The 19,205-nt window shown below is 35.7% G+C and overlaps 1 non-coding gene across 1 annotated transcript; it reads right to left on the bottom strand.

Annotated features, from left to right (window-relative positions):
• Positions 1-19,006: 19,006 nt before the first annotated feature.
• LOC120089557 lies at positions 19,007-19,113 on the bottom strand. Its single transcript, XR_005485233.1, has one exon. It is a non-coding gene; the product is annotated as a small nucleolar RNA R71 (small nucleolar RNA).
• Between the last annotated feature and the right edge of the window lie 92 nt (positions 19,114-19,205).

Below are 19,205 nucleotides of genomic sequence, written 5' to 3'. Positions count from 1 at the left end.
TAAAGTAGCACTTGAAATTTTTTCGGGAAAATTGCACAAAAAAACCCATTTTGAAGGCCCAAAATGGCAAATGACTCAGATTTTTTAAAAAATGTTAAATGACCTTTTGCTGATGTCATGATCTTGTAAATTTACAATATTGTTCTTGCTTTCTTGATTTTTTTTTTCTTTTTTCATTTTCTTTATCTCTTTTTTTCCTCTTCCTCTCTCTCTCTGCGCGTCATCTCTTCTTCTTCGTCACGGCGAGTTCACACGAGCCACTCTAACATGACCAACTCCGGTGAACAACAGCAAGAGCGGGAGAGAGGAGTGATTTTGAGTGGGAAAAAGAAGAGTAATACCGACAAGAGCGAGATGGGAGAGAGTGAGATAAGCGAGAGGGGGAAAAAGACAACCTTTGTTCCATGGATGTTCGCAAATGGATCATCAGGAAGACGGAGAGCGAGAGCGAATGTTTGACCGTATGCGCGTGAGTATATTTTAGTAATTTTACCTGAATTTGACGTCAATAAAGGGTCATAGGCAATTTTTTTAAAAAGCTAGATTATTTGATATTTTCGAGCCAATTTTGGGTCATCCATACAAATTTTCCAATTTCCAGTGTTGAACTCCATTTACAGTGTCACAAATCCACCCACCGACGGGTGATCCAATATCAAAGCCTGTGGTGTAGGTGCCCATCCCCTTATGATTATCCTAATTAGTTCCTTCCATCTTATGTTCGTATCCTTCTTTGTGGTACTTGTGTTCATCTTCCTCTTCTTCCCCTTTCTCTTTCCTAACAATCCATATGATTTTCCTTTTCACGGAAGCTTCCAGCCCAATTTTAATCTCCTTCTGTTGAGAATTTGGCCAAAGTTCCAAAACAAATATACACAGCCCAATTGCAATCTTCTTCATTTCAAGCACTTGTGCTTGTCAATGGCGGATTCTCTTCCTCTCTGCGTAATTTCTTGAGTTTCATTGTTGCATAATGAAAGTGGGCCAATTTTCCATGCCTTTCTTCCCAAGACATCCTCTGTAACAATCTGCATACTCTGCTTCCAGCTTGTAAAAACTGTTCACAACTTCATAGGAATACGATTCCGACTCTTTAACTTCTAATGATTGATTTGCTAAATTCAATCTTGACATTCTCCCGAATGAATATGGGGAGTTTGATTGTTGTGAGCTGCATTTGATTGAAAGATCAGAGAAAAGGAGTGAATGGAGAGGGAGGAGATAGAAAAGGAGAGAGAAAGAGGAAGTTCATTAGTCATTTGAGGGGGAAATATTAAAAATATAATTTTTTTTTCCAAATCAGCATTTACTCATTTTTTTAATTTAAATTTAATAGATTTATTAATAAACAGACCTTTTAAACTTATTTTCCAAAACTTAAGAATTAAAATGTCTAATTTCAAACATTAACGGCCAAATACACATTCTTAAAAACTTATAAATCAAAAGGGTAATTTTTCTATAATATTAGAAGGATAAGGAATACTCTATTTGGTTTTGTATGAAAATGCATTAGCTTTTCATGAAAATAAATGACATTTATAAACATTGATTAATAACAAATTGAAGCTAATTCATACAATTATATTTGTGGATATCATATAATGTGTATATGAGTATATGTCCTACTCCAATTCTAGTGAAGTATCATATAATAACTACTTAATTGTTAAGATTATACTAAAAACCATTGATTTTTACATACAATGGATAATATAATGACGCAAATAAAAGAATAAATTAGTTATTAAATAATGTGTTAGTTGTTAGGCTTTAGAGGGTACATATCCTAACAATCTCCCACTTACCTAAAAGCTGGTGAGACATGTATCCGAAGCTATACTTTTATATCTAACATGTTTTCCTACTTGTCCTAGTGAAGATGAGATGTGTCTCGTAATCCTAGACATTTTAGATGACTCTCAAACATTTTAGTCCAAAAATCTATTTATATAATTCAAAATGATTGTCACTAAAAATTATATTGGTCACCACCATAATGTATTCTCTCTTTGTATATATGATTCTCATGTTTTCTAATTTTCTTAATGGTAATCTTTGCACCACTATTACTATAAAATAAAGAGGGACAGACTTAACCAATTTTGAAAAACCTTTCAGATTTTTAGAAAACTATTATGGTCCATACAAGTTCTTTAATTGCTTCACAAACAAAAGCATTTAAGTTGTATATTGTTTTCTATCCTTTAGGGTGTAATTAGTGTTGATATGTTATCTTGTAAATCTTTATAAGAATCAGTACATTACGTGAAGATTGAATCTTTAACTCCATATCGAATAGAAACTTTCTTACCAAATCATCCCAAGTGGATCTATCTAAAATTCTTACAAAAAGACGTCTTTTGAATTCTTTTATGCATTCAACTCTAGTTGTTCAGGATATGAAATTCACTCCATTGCATATAGAAAAAGTAGATGAGTAATATCCTTAAGTGTTGATTTTGAGATTTAAACAATAGGACCTTGCTCTCACTAGGTCAGAAGTGACTTAATTTATGGTTGGATCATAAACAAATTGTTCATGATAGAATCAGTGGTACTTATGGTGCAAGATATAATTTCAAGGATAAAACAAACATTTGACCCAACTGTAATTAATTATGAACAACTTGCACATAATGATTAGATACATAGACACAACTCGTCCTATAGTACACTAATATGTAACTCTAGGTCTATATTGGAATGGGCTAGAGTTAATGAATGAAAATTAATTGATTAAAGGTTAATTGTGTAACATTGGAGTTTATAATGTAGGTTCATAAGACTCCTTTACTATTAACTCATGGTAACACTCAAAATCAATTTAGTGGAAAGAAAAATCTAAAATTTTCAAATTAATATTTAATATATTTTTTATATATTAAATGTAAAAGCAATAAATAAATAAATATATATATATATATAATTTGAAGTTCTCAAATTAATATTTAATATATTTGATACATTAAATATAAAAGTGGAAAATATATTTATTGTGTACTTGATACATTAATACTAAAATGATTAATGTATATTAGATGCATTAAAGAAAAATATATATCAAATTTCAATCAGATTCAAATAAGTATAATATATATATATATTTCAAAACATTAGATATTAAAATACAGGAAACATTACCATTTTAGTTCCCAAATTTTGAAGAATAATATATTTGATCCCTAGATTTTCTGATAATCCTTTTTAATCTCCAAGTTTTTAAGAATATGTTGTGTTTGGGTCATAAGTTTTGAAAATATACGTTTTTAGTCCATAAATTTTTTAAAATAGATTAAAAAGGTTTTCCAAATAAATTTTTTTATTATTTTAAATAATTATATGACATTTTAAATTAGGAAAATAATTTTTAGATTTATCTCTAAGTTTTTTTAATTTAAATATCAAATAATTAAAAAAGTTATTCCAAAGACCTTTTAAACATATCTTTTAAAACCCAAGAACTAAAAGAATAACACTTTGAATCATAGATCAAATGCACCTATTTTTTAAAATCTAGGGACTAAAAACAACATTTTTTCAACCTCTGAGATCAAATGCACATATTATTCAAATCTCAGAAAATTTATAATTTATCATAAAATATAGTATTTTAATTATGGCTTGGGGACCAAATATAGTTGCAAAATTTGATTTTTAATATTCGTTTCTTTAGATATAAACTCACGTAGTCTCAAATGATCATCTTTATAAAATACGGTATATGGATTGTTTTTTGTTTGGGGACCAAACATAGTTGCAAATGATCATCTTAAACCTATTAGAGTATTTATTTTTTTTGTTTTCTTAGAACTACACTTGTCTAGTATATTTGACTTGTTTAAATGTTGAGAGGACTGGGAAGAAACTCATATCTACCTTTCTAGACTCACTAGATATTTGTCATTGATTAAATAGCAAGGTGTAAAAACGTAAATATGAAAACAAAAGGGTTAAATTAAAACTATTGGAACTATAAACAGATATATATATATATATATATAAATATAACTTTTAAATATTAAGGAGTAAACAATAAAATGAGTTGGAAAATGTTATTCCTTTGCCATTTGCATCGGAAGCCGTGCAAAAGCCGACTTGCTATGTCACCGCCCGTGGAGGTTATCAATATTGGGGCAAGAGCTTCTTAATATTATTTAATAAAATTTGCTTTCCGGCCCCCAAAAGTAATATGATTTCACTTTTGTGTGATTCTAATTAATGAATCCCACGGCATTACGTCACCAAATCTGTCACTCTTACGCCTTACCAACAAATATTTTGTGGGAATAAAAATATAGCTATCTCGCTTTTCCACACCACTACCACTCCTCCCTTTGGGTTCCACACTTTTATTATTATTATTATTATTATTATTATTATTATGGCTTCCAACAACTTACTTCCTTATCTCGAGTACATGTTTACGTCAGTTGTATTAAATTTATTTAGATTAATTTTATTATTTTTACTATCTTATATTACAATTATATTTTTTAAAGTCTCGAAAATTATTTGATTTTTAAAAATTAGAAAAATTATCCTTTTGACTTCTAAATTTTAAAATTAATTTTTATTTGGCTCCTAATTATTTTAATTTTGATATTTGAATTTGGTCTCTAAGTTTCAAGATTTACTAACTACAAAATTTTCATATTTTGTGTCAATGCCTAATAGTTAATTTTAAAGCATTATAAGAATTATTGTTGGAAACGTCAAGACCCTCAGACAACGAACAAGATAGTAGCAAACGGTCAGGTCACGACGGTCGAGCAAAGAATAAAACCTACAAAACAGAAGCTCGTTATAGACTGAGTCACGGAGCTTGCTCTCTTTAAGACCTGTCTCTTATACACATCTAGATGTGTATAAGAGACAGCTCTGACGGCGAACAGGACAACAACAAACGGTCAGGTCACGACGGTCGAGCAAAGAACGGAACCTGCAAAATAGAAGCTCGTTATAGGCTGAGTCACGGAGCTCGCTCTCTTTAAGACCTGTCTCTTATACACATCTAGATGTGTATAAGAGACAGGCCTCAGTACGTGCAAGGGGGCCTAAAAACTCGGCTGGAAGACTCGTCGGAAGACACACGCGGAGGACCAAGTTTTTTTTTCCAATTTTAAATCATAATAATAATAAAAAAATAAAATAAAAATATTTTTATTAAAGAAAATAATAATAATAATAATCACACACGCGCCTCGCCTCGCCACGCCCGTCCGGACGGCGACGGGCATGTGGGACGTCCACCGAACCCACATTGGTCTATCTCCTCACTCCCTCCAAAACATGGGTACCCCTTGGAGCCCAAACTTAAAGCCCAAGGTTGGAGTACAAAAGGGAGGCTTCCAAATCAAAATTTTCCAATGTGGGATTCTCTAACCAAAGATTGGTTTCTTCTTATTTTTTAAAATTAAAATTTCACCAAACAATCCCCTACTTGAAAATTTAAACAAAAGAGAAAAGAAAAAAAAAGTTTTTCATCGAGCAGTTTCAGTCTATACAACACTGTGCATAAGCAAAGGTGTCTTACAACTTGAACCTTTACGTAGTATAGATGATTCAGAATATATTAGAGTAACCCTTGGTTTTGAACTCTATCTCTAACAACTCTCACATAGAGTGTCATTAGGGTGTAGTACGAAAGCCTGTGCTTTAAGGCCTAACACGTTTATCCCGATTTAGTGAACGTTCTAGAGAGTTTGCTTAAAAACTTCATAGGAAGTGGCCCTCACATCCACATTCACATAGGTGAATCTATCAAGAGTACTCTTGTAGCTAGGTACCCCACTTGTCATCAAGTATAGATCTCATTAAGAACTGAGTTCAACATTTCTTACGCTTCAGGATATCCTGCTCAAACTCTAAGTCATAAGAATGGAACTCTGTGTTTGGTTTAGCATGATTCACTATATATCACTTGTGATCAGTTATTACCCGTTGAACCTGTTTCTTGGGATATCTAGTCTACAGGTTGGATTTTCCTCATCGTGATTCATCTTTCTATAGGAATGAGTTCCATCCTTTTTGAGGTTCTGAAAACCTTCTCTCTACTCAGTTCTTTCGTCAAAGGATTTTCCAAATTTTCATCAGTTCGTATACGATCCACTCTAACTGCACCAGTAGTGAGAAACTCTCTAATGGTACTGTGTTTACGACATATTTGTCGTCTCTTTCCAGTGTAGTAACGGTTCTGAACTTTTATGATTGCTGCAGTACTATCGCAATAGATCAATATGGCTGGTACCGACTTTTCCCATAAGGGAATCTCTGACAGAAACTTCTAAGCCAGTCTGCTTCTTCACTAGCTGTCGCTAGTGCTATCATTTCTAACTCCATCGTAGATTGGGATAAAATAGTCTATTCCTTGGACTTCCAAGAGACAGCTCTGCCTAATATATTAAAGATATAGCCACTTGTAGCCTTTGAATCATCTGAAAGAGAGTTCCAGTCAGCATCGTTGAACCTTTCCAGGACAGCGGAAAACTTTTGATAATGTAATCCTAGGTTTTGGGTTTTCTTCAAGTACCTCATTACCCTTTCTATAGCATTCCAATGCTCTTTACTAAGTCTACTTGTAAACCTGCAAAGTAATCCTACAGCATAAGCTATGTTAGGCCAAGTGCAATCAGCATCATATCTAAGACTGCCTATAATGCTCGCATACTCAGATTGATTAACACTGTCACGAGTGTTCTTGAACAACTTAACACTAGGGTCATAAGGAGTACAGGCTGGTTTACAATCAAAGTAATTATATTTCTTTAGAATCTTTTCTATATAGTGAGATTGATCCAAGGAAATTCCCTTTTCAGACCTATTCACTTTTATGCCTAAGATTACACTAGCTTCTCCTAGTCTTTCATGTTGAAGTTTGCACTTAATATTGATTTCACATCATTTATAACGTGCAAGTTCGACCCAGAGATCAACAAATCATCTACATATAGACAAAAGATAGTGTAGAGATTATTTTCAAACTTATAGTAGATGCATTTGTCACTTTCATTAACCTTGAAACCTTTAGATAGGATAAGGTCGTCAAATTTTTCATGCCATTGCTTAGGAGCTTGTTTTAGTCCATATAGAGTTTTGTCTAATTTACACACCTTATTTTCTTGACCATGGACTACAAATCTCTCAGATTGTTCCATGTAAATATTTTCTTTAAGTTCACCATTTAGGACAGCAGTCTTTACATCCATCTGATGAACTACGAGGTTAGAAAGGACAGTGAGAGAAAATAGGACATGGATTGAGGTAATTCTAGTGACAGAGGAGAAGGTATCAAAGAAATTTACATTTTCTCTTTGTCTAAAGCCCTTCGCCACTAACCTAGCTTTAAATTTGTCAATAGTTTCATCAAGTCTAAGTTTCCTCCTTAAGATCCATTTGCACCCTATTACCTTGCAACCTGGGGGTAGGTCTACTAAGTGTCAAGTCCTATTTGACTCAAGTGAGTCCATTTCATCATTTATGGCTTCTTGCCATAGGTTGGCATCTACTGAGGATAGGGCAGCTTTCAAATCGTTAGAAACTTCTTCTACATTATAGGTCAAGAAGTCATTTCCGAAATCTTTCGTGGTTCTAGCTTTTTGCTTCTTCTAGGTTCTGGGTTGGTTTCCTCTCTAGGGTTATGATTTCTAACTGGAATTAGACCACTCAATCTCGAGCCCCCACTATTCCTTGATTTAAAAGGTAATCTATCTTCAAAGAAGTTGGCATCATTTGACTAAATGATCACTTGGTTCACTAGATCATAGAACCTCTAGGCTTTACTATTTAAGGCATAACCTATAAAGACGCACTCGTAAACTCTACTAGCCAGCTTTCTCCTTTTTGGGTTTGGAATCCTTAAAAAGTCTAGACAACCCCATGTTCTAAAGTAAGACAAGTTTAGTTTCTTATTCTTGAGGATTTCGTAAGGTGAAGTTTTCTTTTTAGACTTTGGGATTCTATTTAGGACATAACACACGGTAAGGATGATTTCACCCCACCAATAAGACGCGGCTTCTGAACTAAGTAAAATAGTAACTACTAGCTCAACTAAAGTTCTATTTTTTCCTTTCGGCTTTTCCGTTTATTTCAGGAGAATAAGGTACGGTCTTTTCGTGTATCATTCCATGTAAGTTAAAGAACTCACTAAAACTGTCAGAGTCGTACTCAGTTCCCCTATCACTACGAAGTCTTTTAACCTATCTGTTAAACTAATTCTCTACTTCAGAAACAAAAAGTTTGAAGGCATCAAAAGCATCACTTTTGTTTTTCAGCAAATATACAAAAGTAAAATCTGAGCAGTCGTCAATAAAATTAATGAAGTATTTTTTACTATTTTAGTTAAGATGTCATCAAATTCACATAAATCAGAATGAATCAAATCTAGAGGCTCAGAAATCCTAGGTACGGATTTATGCGGAGTTTTAGTAATTTTAGCCTGACTACAATTCTCGTATTTATCAAATTCATTCGTAGATAACTTAGGTATCATTTTCAGCCTAATCATGTTACTAATTAAATTCTTATTCACATGACAGAGTCTATCATGCACAACACTCATAGAACACAGCATATACACATAAGATTTCATTTTATTAAGGTTTAAATTTAATTTGAACATTCCTTCAATTGCATACCCTTTCCCTACGCATACATTATTTTTGGTAAGGGTATATAGGTCTGCCCCTATAGTTTGAGTAAACCTGGCTTCGTTGAGGAGATAGCCCAAGACCAAATTCTTTCTTAACTCCAGAGTGTGCAAGACGTCGTTTAACATAAGGGTCTTCTAAGAGGTAAACTTAAGTTTCACCTCGTCAGTTCCAACAACTTTCGTGAAGTGGTGATCTCCCAACAAAATATTCTTATCCTTAGTTTCAATATAAGTTTTAAAGAGACTAAAGTCATGACAGACATGGCATGTAGCACCAGTGTCTATCTACCACCCTTCACAACCACCGATCACATTTACTTCTATGATCATGGCGACTAACGGTTCTTTTGTCAGGTTCACATGACCAGCAGGACAATGCTTGTTCTTACAGTTCCTAGCCATGTGCCCAGGTTTATTATAATTAAAGTAGAGGAACTGTACCGTTTCTCCTGAAGGGTGCTTTTATTTTTTCTATTGGTTCTGGTTGCTGGAGCCACGGTTCTGACCTTTCTTTTTTGTTCCCTTTGATTTTTGGTCAGGTTTTACCACGAAAAAGGTGGGTTTCCCATGTATGGCGTTCACCTCCTCCCTCTGTTTCTACTTTCAGACTTCCTCCTTAATCCTTCGAGTGATAAGAATCTCCAAGGAGAACTTCTTGGTCTTATGCCTCAAAGTGTTCTTAAAGTCCTTCCACAAAGGAGGGAGTTTATCAATAATAACAGAAACTTTGAATTGCTAGTCTAGAGAGGCATACCTTCAGTAATTATCTCGTGGGCTATCTTCTGGAGTTCATGGGACTGGGCCTCCACGGATTTTTCATCCGTCGTCTGGAACTTGAGATAACGGCTAATAGCATATTTTTGCAACCTGACCTCTTCGGTGTCGTACTTCTTTTGCAGGGCATTCTAGACCTTCTTCGTTTTCTTCATTGTATTGTAGTAGTCATACAGATCATCAGTCAAACCATTTAAAATAAAGTTCTTACAAAGAAAATCTTTCTCCTTGCAGTCAGCAGCTTCTTTTATCAGTTGCTCAGTTGGTTCTTCTAAAGGAATGATCGGCTTATCTCTGGCACAAGTGTCGGTTACTTTCTTGACGGTGAGAAAGAACAGCATCTTTTGCTTCCACCATTTGAAGTTCGCTCCTTCAAACCGGAATGAACGGTTGAGGTCAGATGTCATAACGTCGTTGTTACTAGTGAGGGCCATTAGTGATGTGGCGGTAAATCGTCTTAAAATTGTTGGAATGGATGGTTGAGGTCAGATGTCATAACGAACAGGACAACAACAAACGATCAGGTCACGACGGTCGAGCAAAGAATAAAACCTGCAAAACAGAAGCTCGTTATAGACTGAGTCGCAGAGCTCGCTCTCTTTAAGATGTTTCGCGACTTTGCCGAAGTGTGCAAGCAAGTCAGAAATATTGTCACGTCATCTCCAGGATAAAATAGCCTAAAAAGAAAACTCGATCAGAAATGCACTGTTACCGATCGGAACACACACCCTTTCTAACTTACTGCTTGGACGAAAGTGGAAGAGTAGGAGAGGAGAACTTTCGAAAGAAAGTGAAAAACTATTATCTGAACTGCTGAAGGCCACGCCTTTTATAGGCCTTGAGTGTGGAACTGTCGCGTGAGAAAAAGGCGGACAACCTTAGAACGTGCGAGGTGTTGGGTTTTATGTCCTAAAAAACTCGTGATTTGTAAACAATAAAACTTATTCTGAAAATTCAATAAGTTGTTATTGAGTAGATGTTTTTCTTATTAGAAATCCAATAATCCTAAAAGTCCCTTGACTATTACATGAGTACTTGAACTTTATGTGGAGACCTAAAAGTGGATCAGGTTCGAGTAAATAGTTAAAATGATCTTTAGTATATAAATAAGATTGAGTGCCTTATTCTGGTAACAGTATTGGATGCGGACCTACTCAATAGTTGTTACAAAGAGTTGTAAATTGGTACAAACGAAGTGATCTTAATTCGTACATGTTATGACATGAGGAGTGGGGGCGTCATGTGCAAATAGTTTCGTACAAGATCGAACCAGGAAATTAGTCACTCTTACTTTATAACACTGTTTATTGTTTAAGACTGACTATTTCAAAGCGATGACCTAGGTAACTTGACCTTAATCCTGAGCTAAATATGAACTCCTGTTTATTCGGGATTATCTTTCTATTTGTATAGGTGAGGGTTGGCTCAAAAGCACCGACTCAATAAACACCCATTTCAGGGGTAAAACCGAGTAGATAGCTAAGGACATAGGGTGCAAGATGGAATTCACTCTTACCCGCTTTTAGGGATAGTAGAGAGGTTGCTCCCTTAAGTGCTAATTCTGGGTCTTGAAATAGGGACCCCAACCTCTCATTGGCCTGAGAGGGACTCGATTTGTTGATTGGATCACAAATAAATTGTTCATTAGAGGATCAGTGGGACTTAAGGAATAAGAGGTAATTTTGGGGGTAAAACAGAGATTTGACCCAGCCGTTATTACGAACAATCTGTGAAGGGTTAACTTACTAGTCATGGTTATATCGAGTGGACATAATATATCTACAGTGAGGGGAGTTCAACTATGGACTTTAGTGGAGTGACCCATTAGTTAAGGAATGGGGGTTAATTTGGTATAATGAGTTTAGCCAATTAATCTCGGATCGTTAGAGCCCATGATCTGTAGGTCCGCGAGGTCCCCTTACTAACTCGTAAATGGATTAGCTTTAGAGTAGCGTGATAAGTTAATTTGAAATGTTCAAATTAGAGTTAAAGGATTAGTAATTATATGAGATATAATTACACGTTTAATTTTAAGAATTAAACGAAATTGGAGAATTAATATTTAAATATGATTTAAATATATGAAGGTGGATTTGTGTAAAATTAATTTAATATTTGATATTAAATTAATTAAAATTATTTCAATTGTTCAAATAATTATTTATTAATTTTATTATAAAAATTAGTTTATGAAATTAATTTTGTAAAATTAATATTTTTTTCAATTTCATAAATGAAATTGATTTTTGAAATCAATTTGGAAAAATTAAAAAGTTGGAAAAGTCACATAAATGGAATTTCGGTTTATTCCATTATCACCTTCATAGTTGCTCATACAAAACCCAGAAACTTTAGACTTCAATTACTCCAAGCATGAGTTGCATCTCATGCAGCCATCTTCTTTGCATGATAATCAATTTGGAAAAATTAAAAAGTTGGAAAAGTCACATAAATGGAATTTCGGTTTATTCCATTATCACCTTCGTAGTTGCTCACACAAAACCCATAAACTTTAGACTTCAATTACTCCAAGCATGAGTTGCATCTCATGCAGCCATCTTCTTTGCATGATAGTCTGCAATATATTGAGAAGATTATAGTGGAATTGAGGTATGCAATATGTAGAATTTTTTGCTAAAAAAATCGTTTGAAGAAGGTGTTCTTTAAAGGGGTTGCTGTTGTGTGTTCTTCTCTAAGTTCTCTTGATTCAAGCTTATTGTGAGTCCCACAACTCAATCTAGAGCACCAAGAGAATAGTGGGGAAGATCTTAAGGTGGTCTACAACGAGATTTGGAGAGATTTGCAGTTGAAAATCGAGCTTTGAATAAGTTCTACAAAGGTATGACTTGAAACCCACTTGTTTCTACAAAAGCATGCTTTAGTTTCTGCCAAAATCAATAAATTAGAGTGCATATTGATCCTTGTTGCTTCCATTGTTTGCTGATACATTCCAACACGAGGGGGCCTAAAGACTCGGCCGAAAGACGCGCGCAGAAGACCAAGTTTTTTTTCGATTTTAAATCATAATAATAATTAANAAATAAAAATATTTTTATTAAAGAAAATTTTAATAACAAAACATGGGTACCCCTTGGGGCCCAAACCCAAAGCCCAAGGTTGGAGTACAAAAGGAAGGCTTCCAAATTAAAATTTTCCAATGTGGGATTCTCCAACCAAAGGTTGGTTCCCTCTTATTTTTTAAAATTAAAATTTCATCCAACAATTATAATTAATTATGTTTTACTAATTTCTATCACTATTAAAATTACATTTAAAATATGTTTCTGCACTCTCCTCACTACAGATATATTTATGTGTCCATATTAACCAATCAATAGTGCGATAACCCTTCACAGATCGTTCATAAGTACAGCTGGGCCAATTTACCATTTTGCCCCTATAGTTACATCTAACTCCTTAATACCACTGATTCCTCTAATGAACATAAGTCATAGTCCTACTATGACTGAGTCCTCTCTTCCAAAGAGAGGTTATGGTCACTATGTTCAAGATCCGGAATCAGCCCTTAAGGGAGCAATCTATCTACTTACCCCTATTTCAGGGAAGAAGTGAATTCCGTCTTGTGTAACTGAGTTTCTAGCTCTCCAATCAGAAAAATCTCCAAAAAGATAGGCTTTTTGAGTTGACAATCTGGCCACTCTCACCCATACTAATCAAAGGACCGCCCTCATAGGCAAAAGTTCCCAAAACATTCAGGATTAAGGTCATGTCACCTATGGTCATTTAATTGAGATGTAAGTCTCAAGTATCAACGGCTGTTGTTGTTGTGGAATTAGAATGCCACTGCAAAATGATATGCGATGTCTTAATCATGCTACTCGATGATATATGCGATGCTACAAAATTCACTGTAGAATGCCAATTAATGCGTTCATATAGTTTATGTGTGTCACAAGTTTTCTTGCGATAAAACCAAGTATAATTCCACCGCAAGTTTTTCAGAATGATCCGAGGTCGAACATGGGGATTTGCGATGCTAATGCGACAATGATGTGATATATGCGACCGTAAAGAAATTAAGATTGTGAGGTGCTGAAGAGTAAAATGTAATGATAAATGAACAAATAGGTAAATAAATCTGAAGTTGTGCAAGGTGTGTATGAGAAAATACGATGGTAAGTCTTGTGGATAGAATCAGAGTGACAACAGGTTTGGAGAAAAGAATATCGCAAGTTTGTCAATCCTGTTGAGGACGCAACTAAGGTTTCGTATTCCCTTGGCTTACACCTCTCGGTGATCGCATGCGTTACCATATCTCTATGATGATCAAGGACGAACGTTCCCGAACGCAAGGTTGTTTCCATCTCTAGAAATACTTTTTGCTTTAGTTAACGCATTCTATCAACCTTCTTTCGAGAGGTGGATTAACATCTTCACTTCTGCTCTCGCAGATGAAGATGCCATTGAGCATACGTTAAATAAACTTAGCTGACTTCTTTAACATGGATTGACTTACTTGCTCAATCCTTCCTCCACACCCTGAAGGTTTAGTGATTCATGGTGAGAGAAATGGAAGATGAATGCGTTATGGTGAACAGAGAGATGAAGATGAACATGATAATGATATTAACTGGTAAAGATAAAGCGTTTATTACAGAGATATGAATGAATGACAGGAAATGAACAATCGATACACGGAAAGTAAGAACAGTTGAGAGCAGCATGTCAATGTCTTGGCACGGATCCCAATCGGAGCTATTTGCTTGCCGGCGTGATGGAGGAATGAGGTAGTGAACTTCCTTCTCAGGAGAGTTCTCAAGGGAAGATTGTCCCTTGCACAGAACTTCTTTTGATCTATTTTTCCGTGTGTTTCTCCCTCCTGTGCTGAGTGTTGATGTTACTATTTATAGACTTTAGCACCTCTTGCGTCAATGGTCTTGCTCTGAAAAGTTAATTTTTCCTATCGAGGATTGGTGGAAACGTCCGCTCTGCTCCACGTTCAATTTGTCAGGTCGTACATCAGAAAAGCTGTACAATTTCAGAAATCCCCGAGAATGTGTTGATCTTTCTATCCAGGAGCAATCGTCACATGCGGTGATATCTGTTACCTGTAAAACAAAGATTTGGACATCCTTTTTGCCATCACAATGCGGTCAGCGGGTGTGTTTCCGATACTTTTCCAATCTTTGCGTTTCTAAGCCAATTTTAATATGTTTGACGCAACTTTTCCTACCTATTGCCGCATATTCTAAGTAAGATAATATAAATAACTTGTATTTCTACCAATTATCAATGACATTATATAAAGAGATGAATCATCTCACGGTCCAGTCTTATACAAACTCTTTGTATAGGACACCCCCGCTCGCATGTCTCCACATGAATGGTCAGGATTAGACCATCTGTAGTAGTTCAAAACATTTGTAAACCTCTACAAACCGGGTCTATCCGTAGTGTCACAAGGATAAGGTATCCCTTCTTTATCCTTATACTATAGACCTTTTAGATTACTACTTAAGGCATGATCCACTTGTATATCTCATATACATGCTTAAGTTTACAAACAATAACCACAGATCTTTGTTTATTGGATATGAGTAAATACAAATAAAATAACTCTTATTTTATTAATAACAATGTGTACAAAGTTTACAAACTACAGGACTCTAGGAGAATTAGGACATCAATCCCAACAACCCTCTCTTGGCCAGAGAGGACTCAGCCATAGTGGGACTATGACTTATTGTTCATTAGAGAAATTAGTGGTACTTAAGGAGTTAGATGTAACTACAGGGGCAAAACGGTCATTTGGCCTAGCTATACTTACGAGCAATTTGTGAAGGGTCGTCGCATTATTGATTGGTTATATCCAATGGACACAAAAATATATTTGTAGTGCAATGAGTGCAACTGTCAGTCTTTAGTGGAGTGCCCGACAGTTAACGGATGGTGGATACTGTAATTAAAGAGTTTAATTAATTATTCACGTACCGTTGGAGCTTCGAGCTATATGTCCATAAGGTCCCCTTAGTAGCTCAAAAGGATTATGTTGATAATCAGTTTTTGGGTTAATTCAAATTAATAAGAGGAAAATTGATATAATTAAATTAATTCAAATATATATGATATAATTGATATAATGTATTTGATACATTAATTAGAGGAATAAATATTTGAATCAGATTCAAATAGTTGTTAATTAATATAAGTATGATTTATATTAAATGCCATAAAATAGAGAAAAAAGAACTATAGTTTATATTGTATGTGATGCAATATTAAAACTATAGGTTATAAATATAATATGATAAGTTGGTTATCATATTTATTTATATTATTTATTATTTTGAATAATAATCCCTTTTTCTCAAAACTACCTTAGTAGGTGATTATGGAAATTTTATGGCAATTGGAATAAAATGAAAAAGAGTTTTTCATTTTACTGCTAAGAAGGCTAAGACTAAGAGAAAGAAACTAATTAACAAAAGATCACAAAGAATAGACTATGCGATAGTCTACACGACAAACACAGAGCATATACGATAGGCTCTCTTGGTCTATGCGATAGGAAGTTTTGCTATGTGATAGCCTAAACGATCGAGAAGCTTGTTATGCGATAGTGCTTCTTCTTCGATCATCTTCCTCCTTCAAACTCTCAAACATCCACTTAACCAAAATAGTCATGGGTTCTCAGCCCGAGCATACTGAGGAATCTAAATGGTAGTGTTCTCTTCCCATTTGGTTTGTGATTCACTTGAAGAAGGTTTTCAAGTTCTTGTTATTGTTTGATCGAAGAGTTTGTGACTGTTCGAGGAATACGAGAAGAAGTGTTCTTCAAAGGTGATTTCTCTTGAACTATGTATTTTATTTGAAAAGCATGCTGTAATTTACTTTGATTGCACAATCTATTTATTGTACTATAAATTTATACTTCAATCGAAATAGAATTTGAACGATTCACTTCCGCTCAAAGATCTCCTCATATTGAGTTTCCCTTCAAGTAATAGGTATGCTAAGCAAAGACTAAGGATATGTTAAAGTACAGTTGTGAAAGGAAGTAAAGAAAGTAGGAAGATGGAGGATGAAAATTCTAAGTGTTGGAAAAACCTAGTCTCAAGTGAGTTTTAGATAGCTTAGCAAGAGGAAAATTTGGCTAAGTATAGGCCAAGGCATTGGTGGCATTATTTTGGAAGAATGGGCGTTGGTTTCGCCTTAGAGGTTAGGCAAGCCATAAAATGCCAAGTGTTGGTAATGTTGCCTATGTGTTAGTCTTGTGTTGGGCATTGGAGACAAGCTCTCATGCACTAGTCTTGCTTTTAAGGTTAGATGAGCTTTTGTGGAGGCCAAGTGTGCCTGAGTATAGAGGAAGCTAGGCGTTGGAGTTGTGCACGTCATGGTGGTCTTGTTGAGCGTTGACAAGGCATGCGGCAGCAAGGGCTTGCAAGATTAATGAGCATGCATGGCAAGGTATGTTGGGCGTTGGCGCAAGGCCAGGCGCTGATGCCTAGCACACTGATAACGGGCAGAAATGCACGTTATCATGGTACTAAGTTCTTAAACAATGTTGGATTGCATTGATGAAATATGTTAAATTGCGTCTATTAAGCATAAATTCTATAATATTGCGGTCGCATGCGTCCAACGCATTAGAGCAGTTGATCTTTACATTTTTGTGCAAAAAATGCGTTAATACAATGTAGAGATTGTGATCATAGGAATATATTGGTCGAGCGCAACTTCACCACAAGACTTTGCATTGATCGTGCTCGTAAACATTCGCCCAAGAAGAATCACCGCAACTTGGTCAGCACAACATGGTGGGCACATCCGGGTGAAAGGATAATTAAAAGCGATGGGATAGAAAGATGATGACAGTCGGATCCAAATTAAGTTGACGGCTGATAACGGTCACAAAGTACATTCAGCTTTATCGATAACAATCATCCAGCGCGTCAATCAGGAATTAAAGCTGTCCCATCTGTACAACCGGGAGAGAGAAGCCGCCTTTCACCATGGAAACTCTATAAATACCAAATGCATTCTTCAGAGAAGGGGTGAAGCAGTCGATTACTTCATCATTTTACAAGTTCACGCCTCTGTCCATAGTTTTCTTCCATTTTTAAGGCGGATGCGAGGAAGAAGGTGTGCCGATAGATCGTTCTGGTAAGCTTGGGAAAGCATCGGAAGCTCCAAGAAAGAGAGAGGGCTGATGCCTGCGGAAGCAGGAACATTTGTAGATCAAAATAGAGATTCAGTGTAAAAAGCCTCGGTCAGTAAGGAATTGCTACCAGGTTCTCTACCTTTACTTTCTATTATCATTTTGTACTCAACTCAGTTATAAGAATGGAATTTTTTTCTCTATATCTATTCACTCTCTGTTATTTATGCATGAGTAGCTAAATTAGTTGAATGGGTTGAGAAGTAGTTAGCTACCATAACGAGGGAATCTTTATCTTTGCGATTATCTTATTTATGTATGCTTCATTTGTCTATTAGCAATAAGATATGATTGTATGCAGTCATCTTACTTTCATGCATTTTGCGTCAACGCTTAGGAAAAGAGTAAAGACTTAGGGATAAGCTCTATGGACATTTTGCATTCAACACATACGTCCTAGACTTAGAAGCATCGCATTTACATTGGGAAACGACTTGTTGTGCATGGTTGTAACATGATCGCAAGGTTTGACACATTCCTGAGTAACGCTAGCTAAAGATCTTCTCAACCCGTTCATCACATACTCATTGCATCTATCAACGCAATTATCTTTCTCAAATCCTCCGCCTTTATTTACTTCTTTTTCATCAACGTAACAACACACCCAAAACTTATTTATTTACTTGGTTACCACAAAGTTTTCATAAATATTACCAACATAACTATTTTCACAAGTCCCTGTGTTCGACCCTGGACTAACCAGCAAATTCAGGGGAATTTACACTTGAATTCCGTTGGGGAAACTTGAGTGCACAACGCATATCATCCATATTTCTATTCATAAATTAACGCATCAAGTTTATGGCACCGTTGTCGGGGACTTCGGAAAAATAGTTGTTAACAGTAATTTTCTGTGATTTCTTTGCAGAACTCTCAATCTCTGGTGAACTATGACCCGGAGATTGAGAGAATATTTCGAAGGAGACTACGAGACCACCAACAGCAACCACAATTCGATAAAGAATAGATGGCAGAGCAGCCTGGAGGTGGAGCACCACATTATAATAATGTCATGGCGAATACGATTCTGTTGGCAAACGATCGCAATAGGCCCATTAGGGACTATGCATCACCAAACCTCTATGACTTCTCTCCGGAATAATGAGGCCTGCCCTCAACGAAAGTATATTCGAGATGAAACCGGTGATGTTACAGATGATCCAGACTGCAGGTCAATTCGGAGGAAGGCATGGCGAGGATCCGCACGCCCACCTCCGAAGTTTTATTGAAATCTGTAATACTTTTGTGTCTTTGTTGAAGAAGTTCGACTAACGTTGTTCCCATTTTCTCTCTGTGATCAGGCTAGGAAATGGGCTTATTCGCTCGAACCAGGAGATATTACTTCTTGGGAGTAGGTAGTGGAAAAATTTATGAAAAAGTATTTTCCACCTACTGAGAATGCAAGACGCCGAAAGCTTATTACTAATTTTGAACAAGATATGCATGAATCGCTCAACGATGCTTGGGCGAGGTTTAAAAGGTTGGTCCGAGATTGTCCGCATAATGGACTACCAGCCTACCTTCAAATGGAAATTTTCTATCACGGTTTGAATCCGGCTTCGCAGACTGCTGCCAATGCGGCAGCCACTGGTGGTCTGCTTG

Source organism: Benincasa hispida, chromosome 10, assembly GCF_009727055.1.
Source record: "Benincasa hispida cultivar B227 chromosome 10, ASM972705v1, whole genome shotgun sequence".
NCBI lineage: Eukaryota > Viridiplantae > Streptophyta > Magnoliopsida > Cucurbitales > Cucurbitaceae > Benincasa > Benincasa hispida.
The sequence above is the reverse complement of the archived record's forward strand: the minus strand, read 5'-3'. Positions and strand labels throughout refer to the sequence as shown.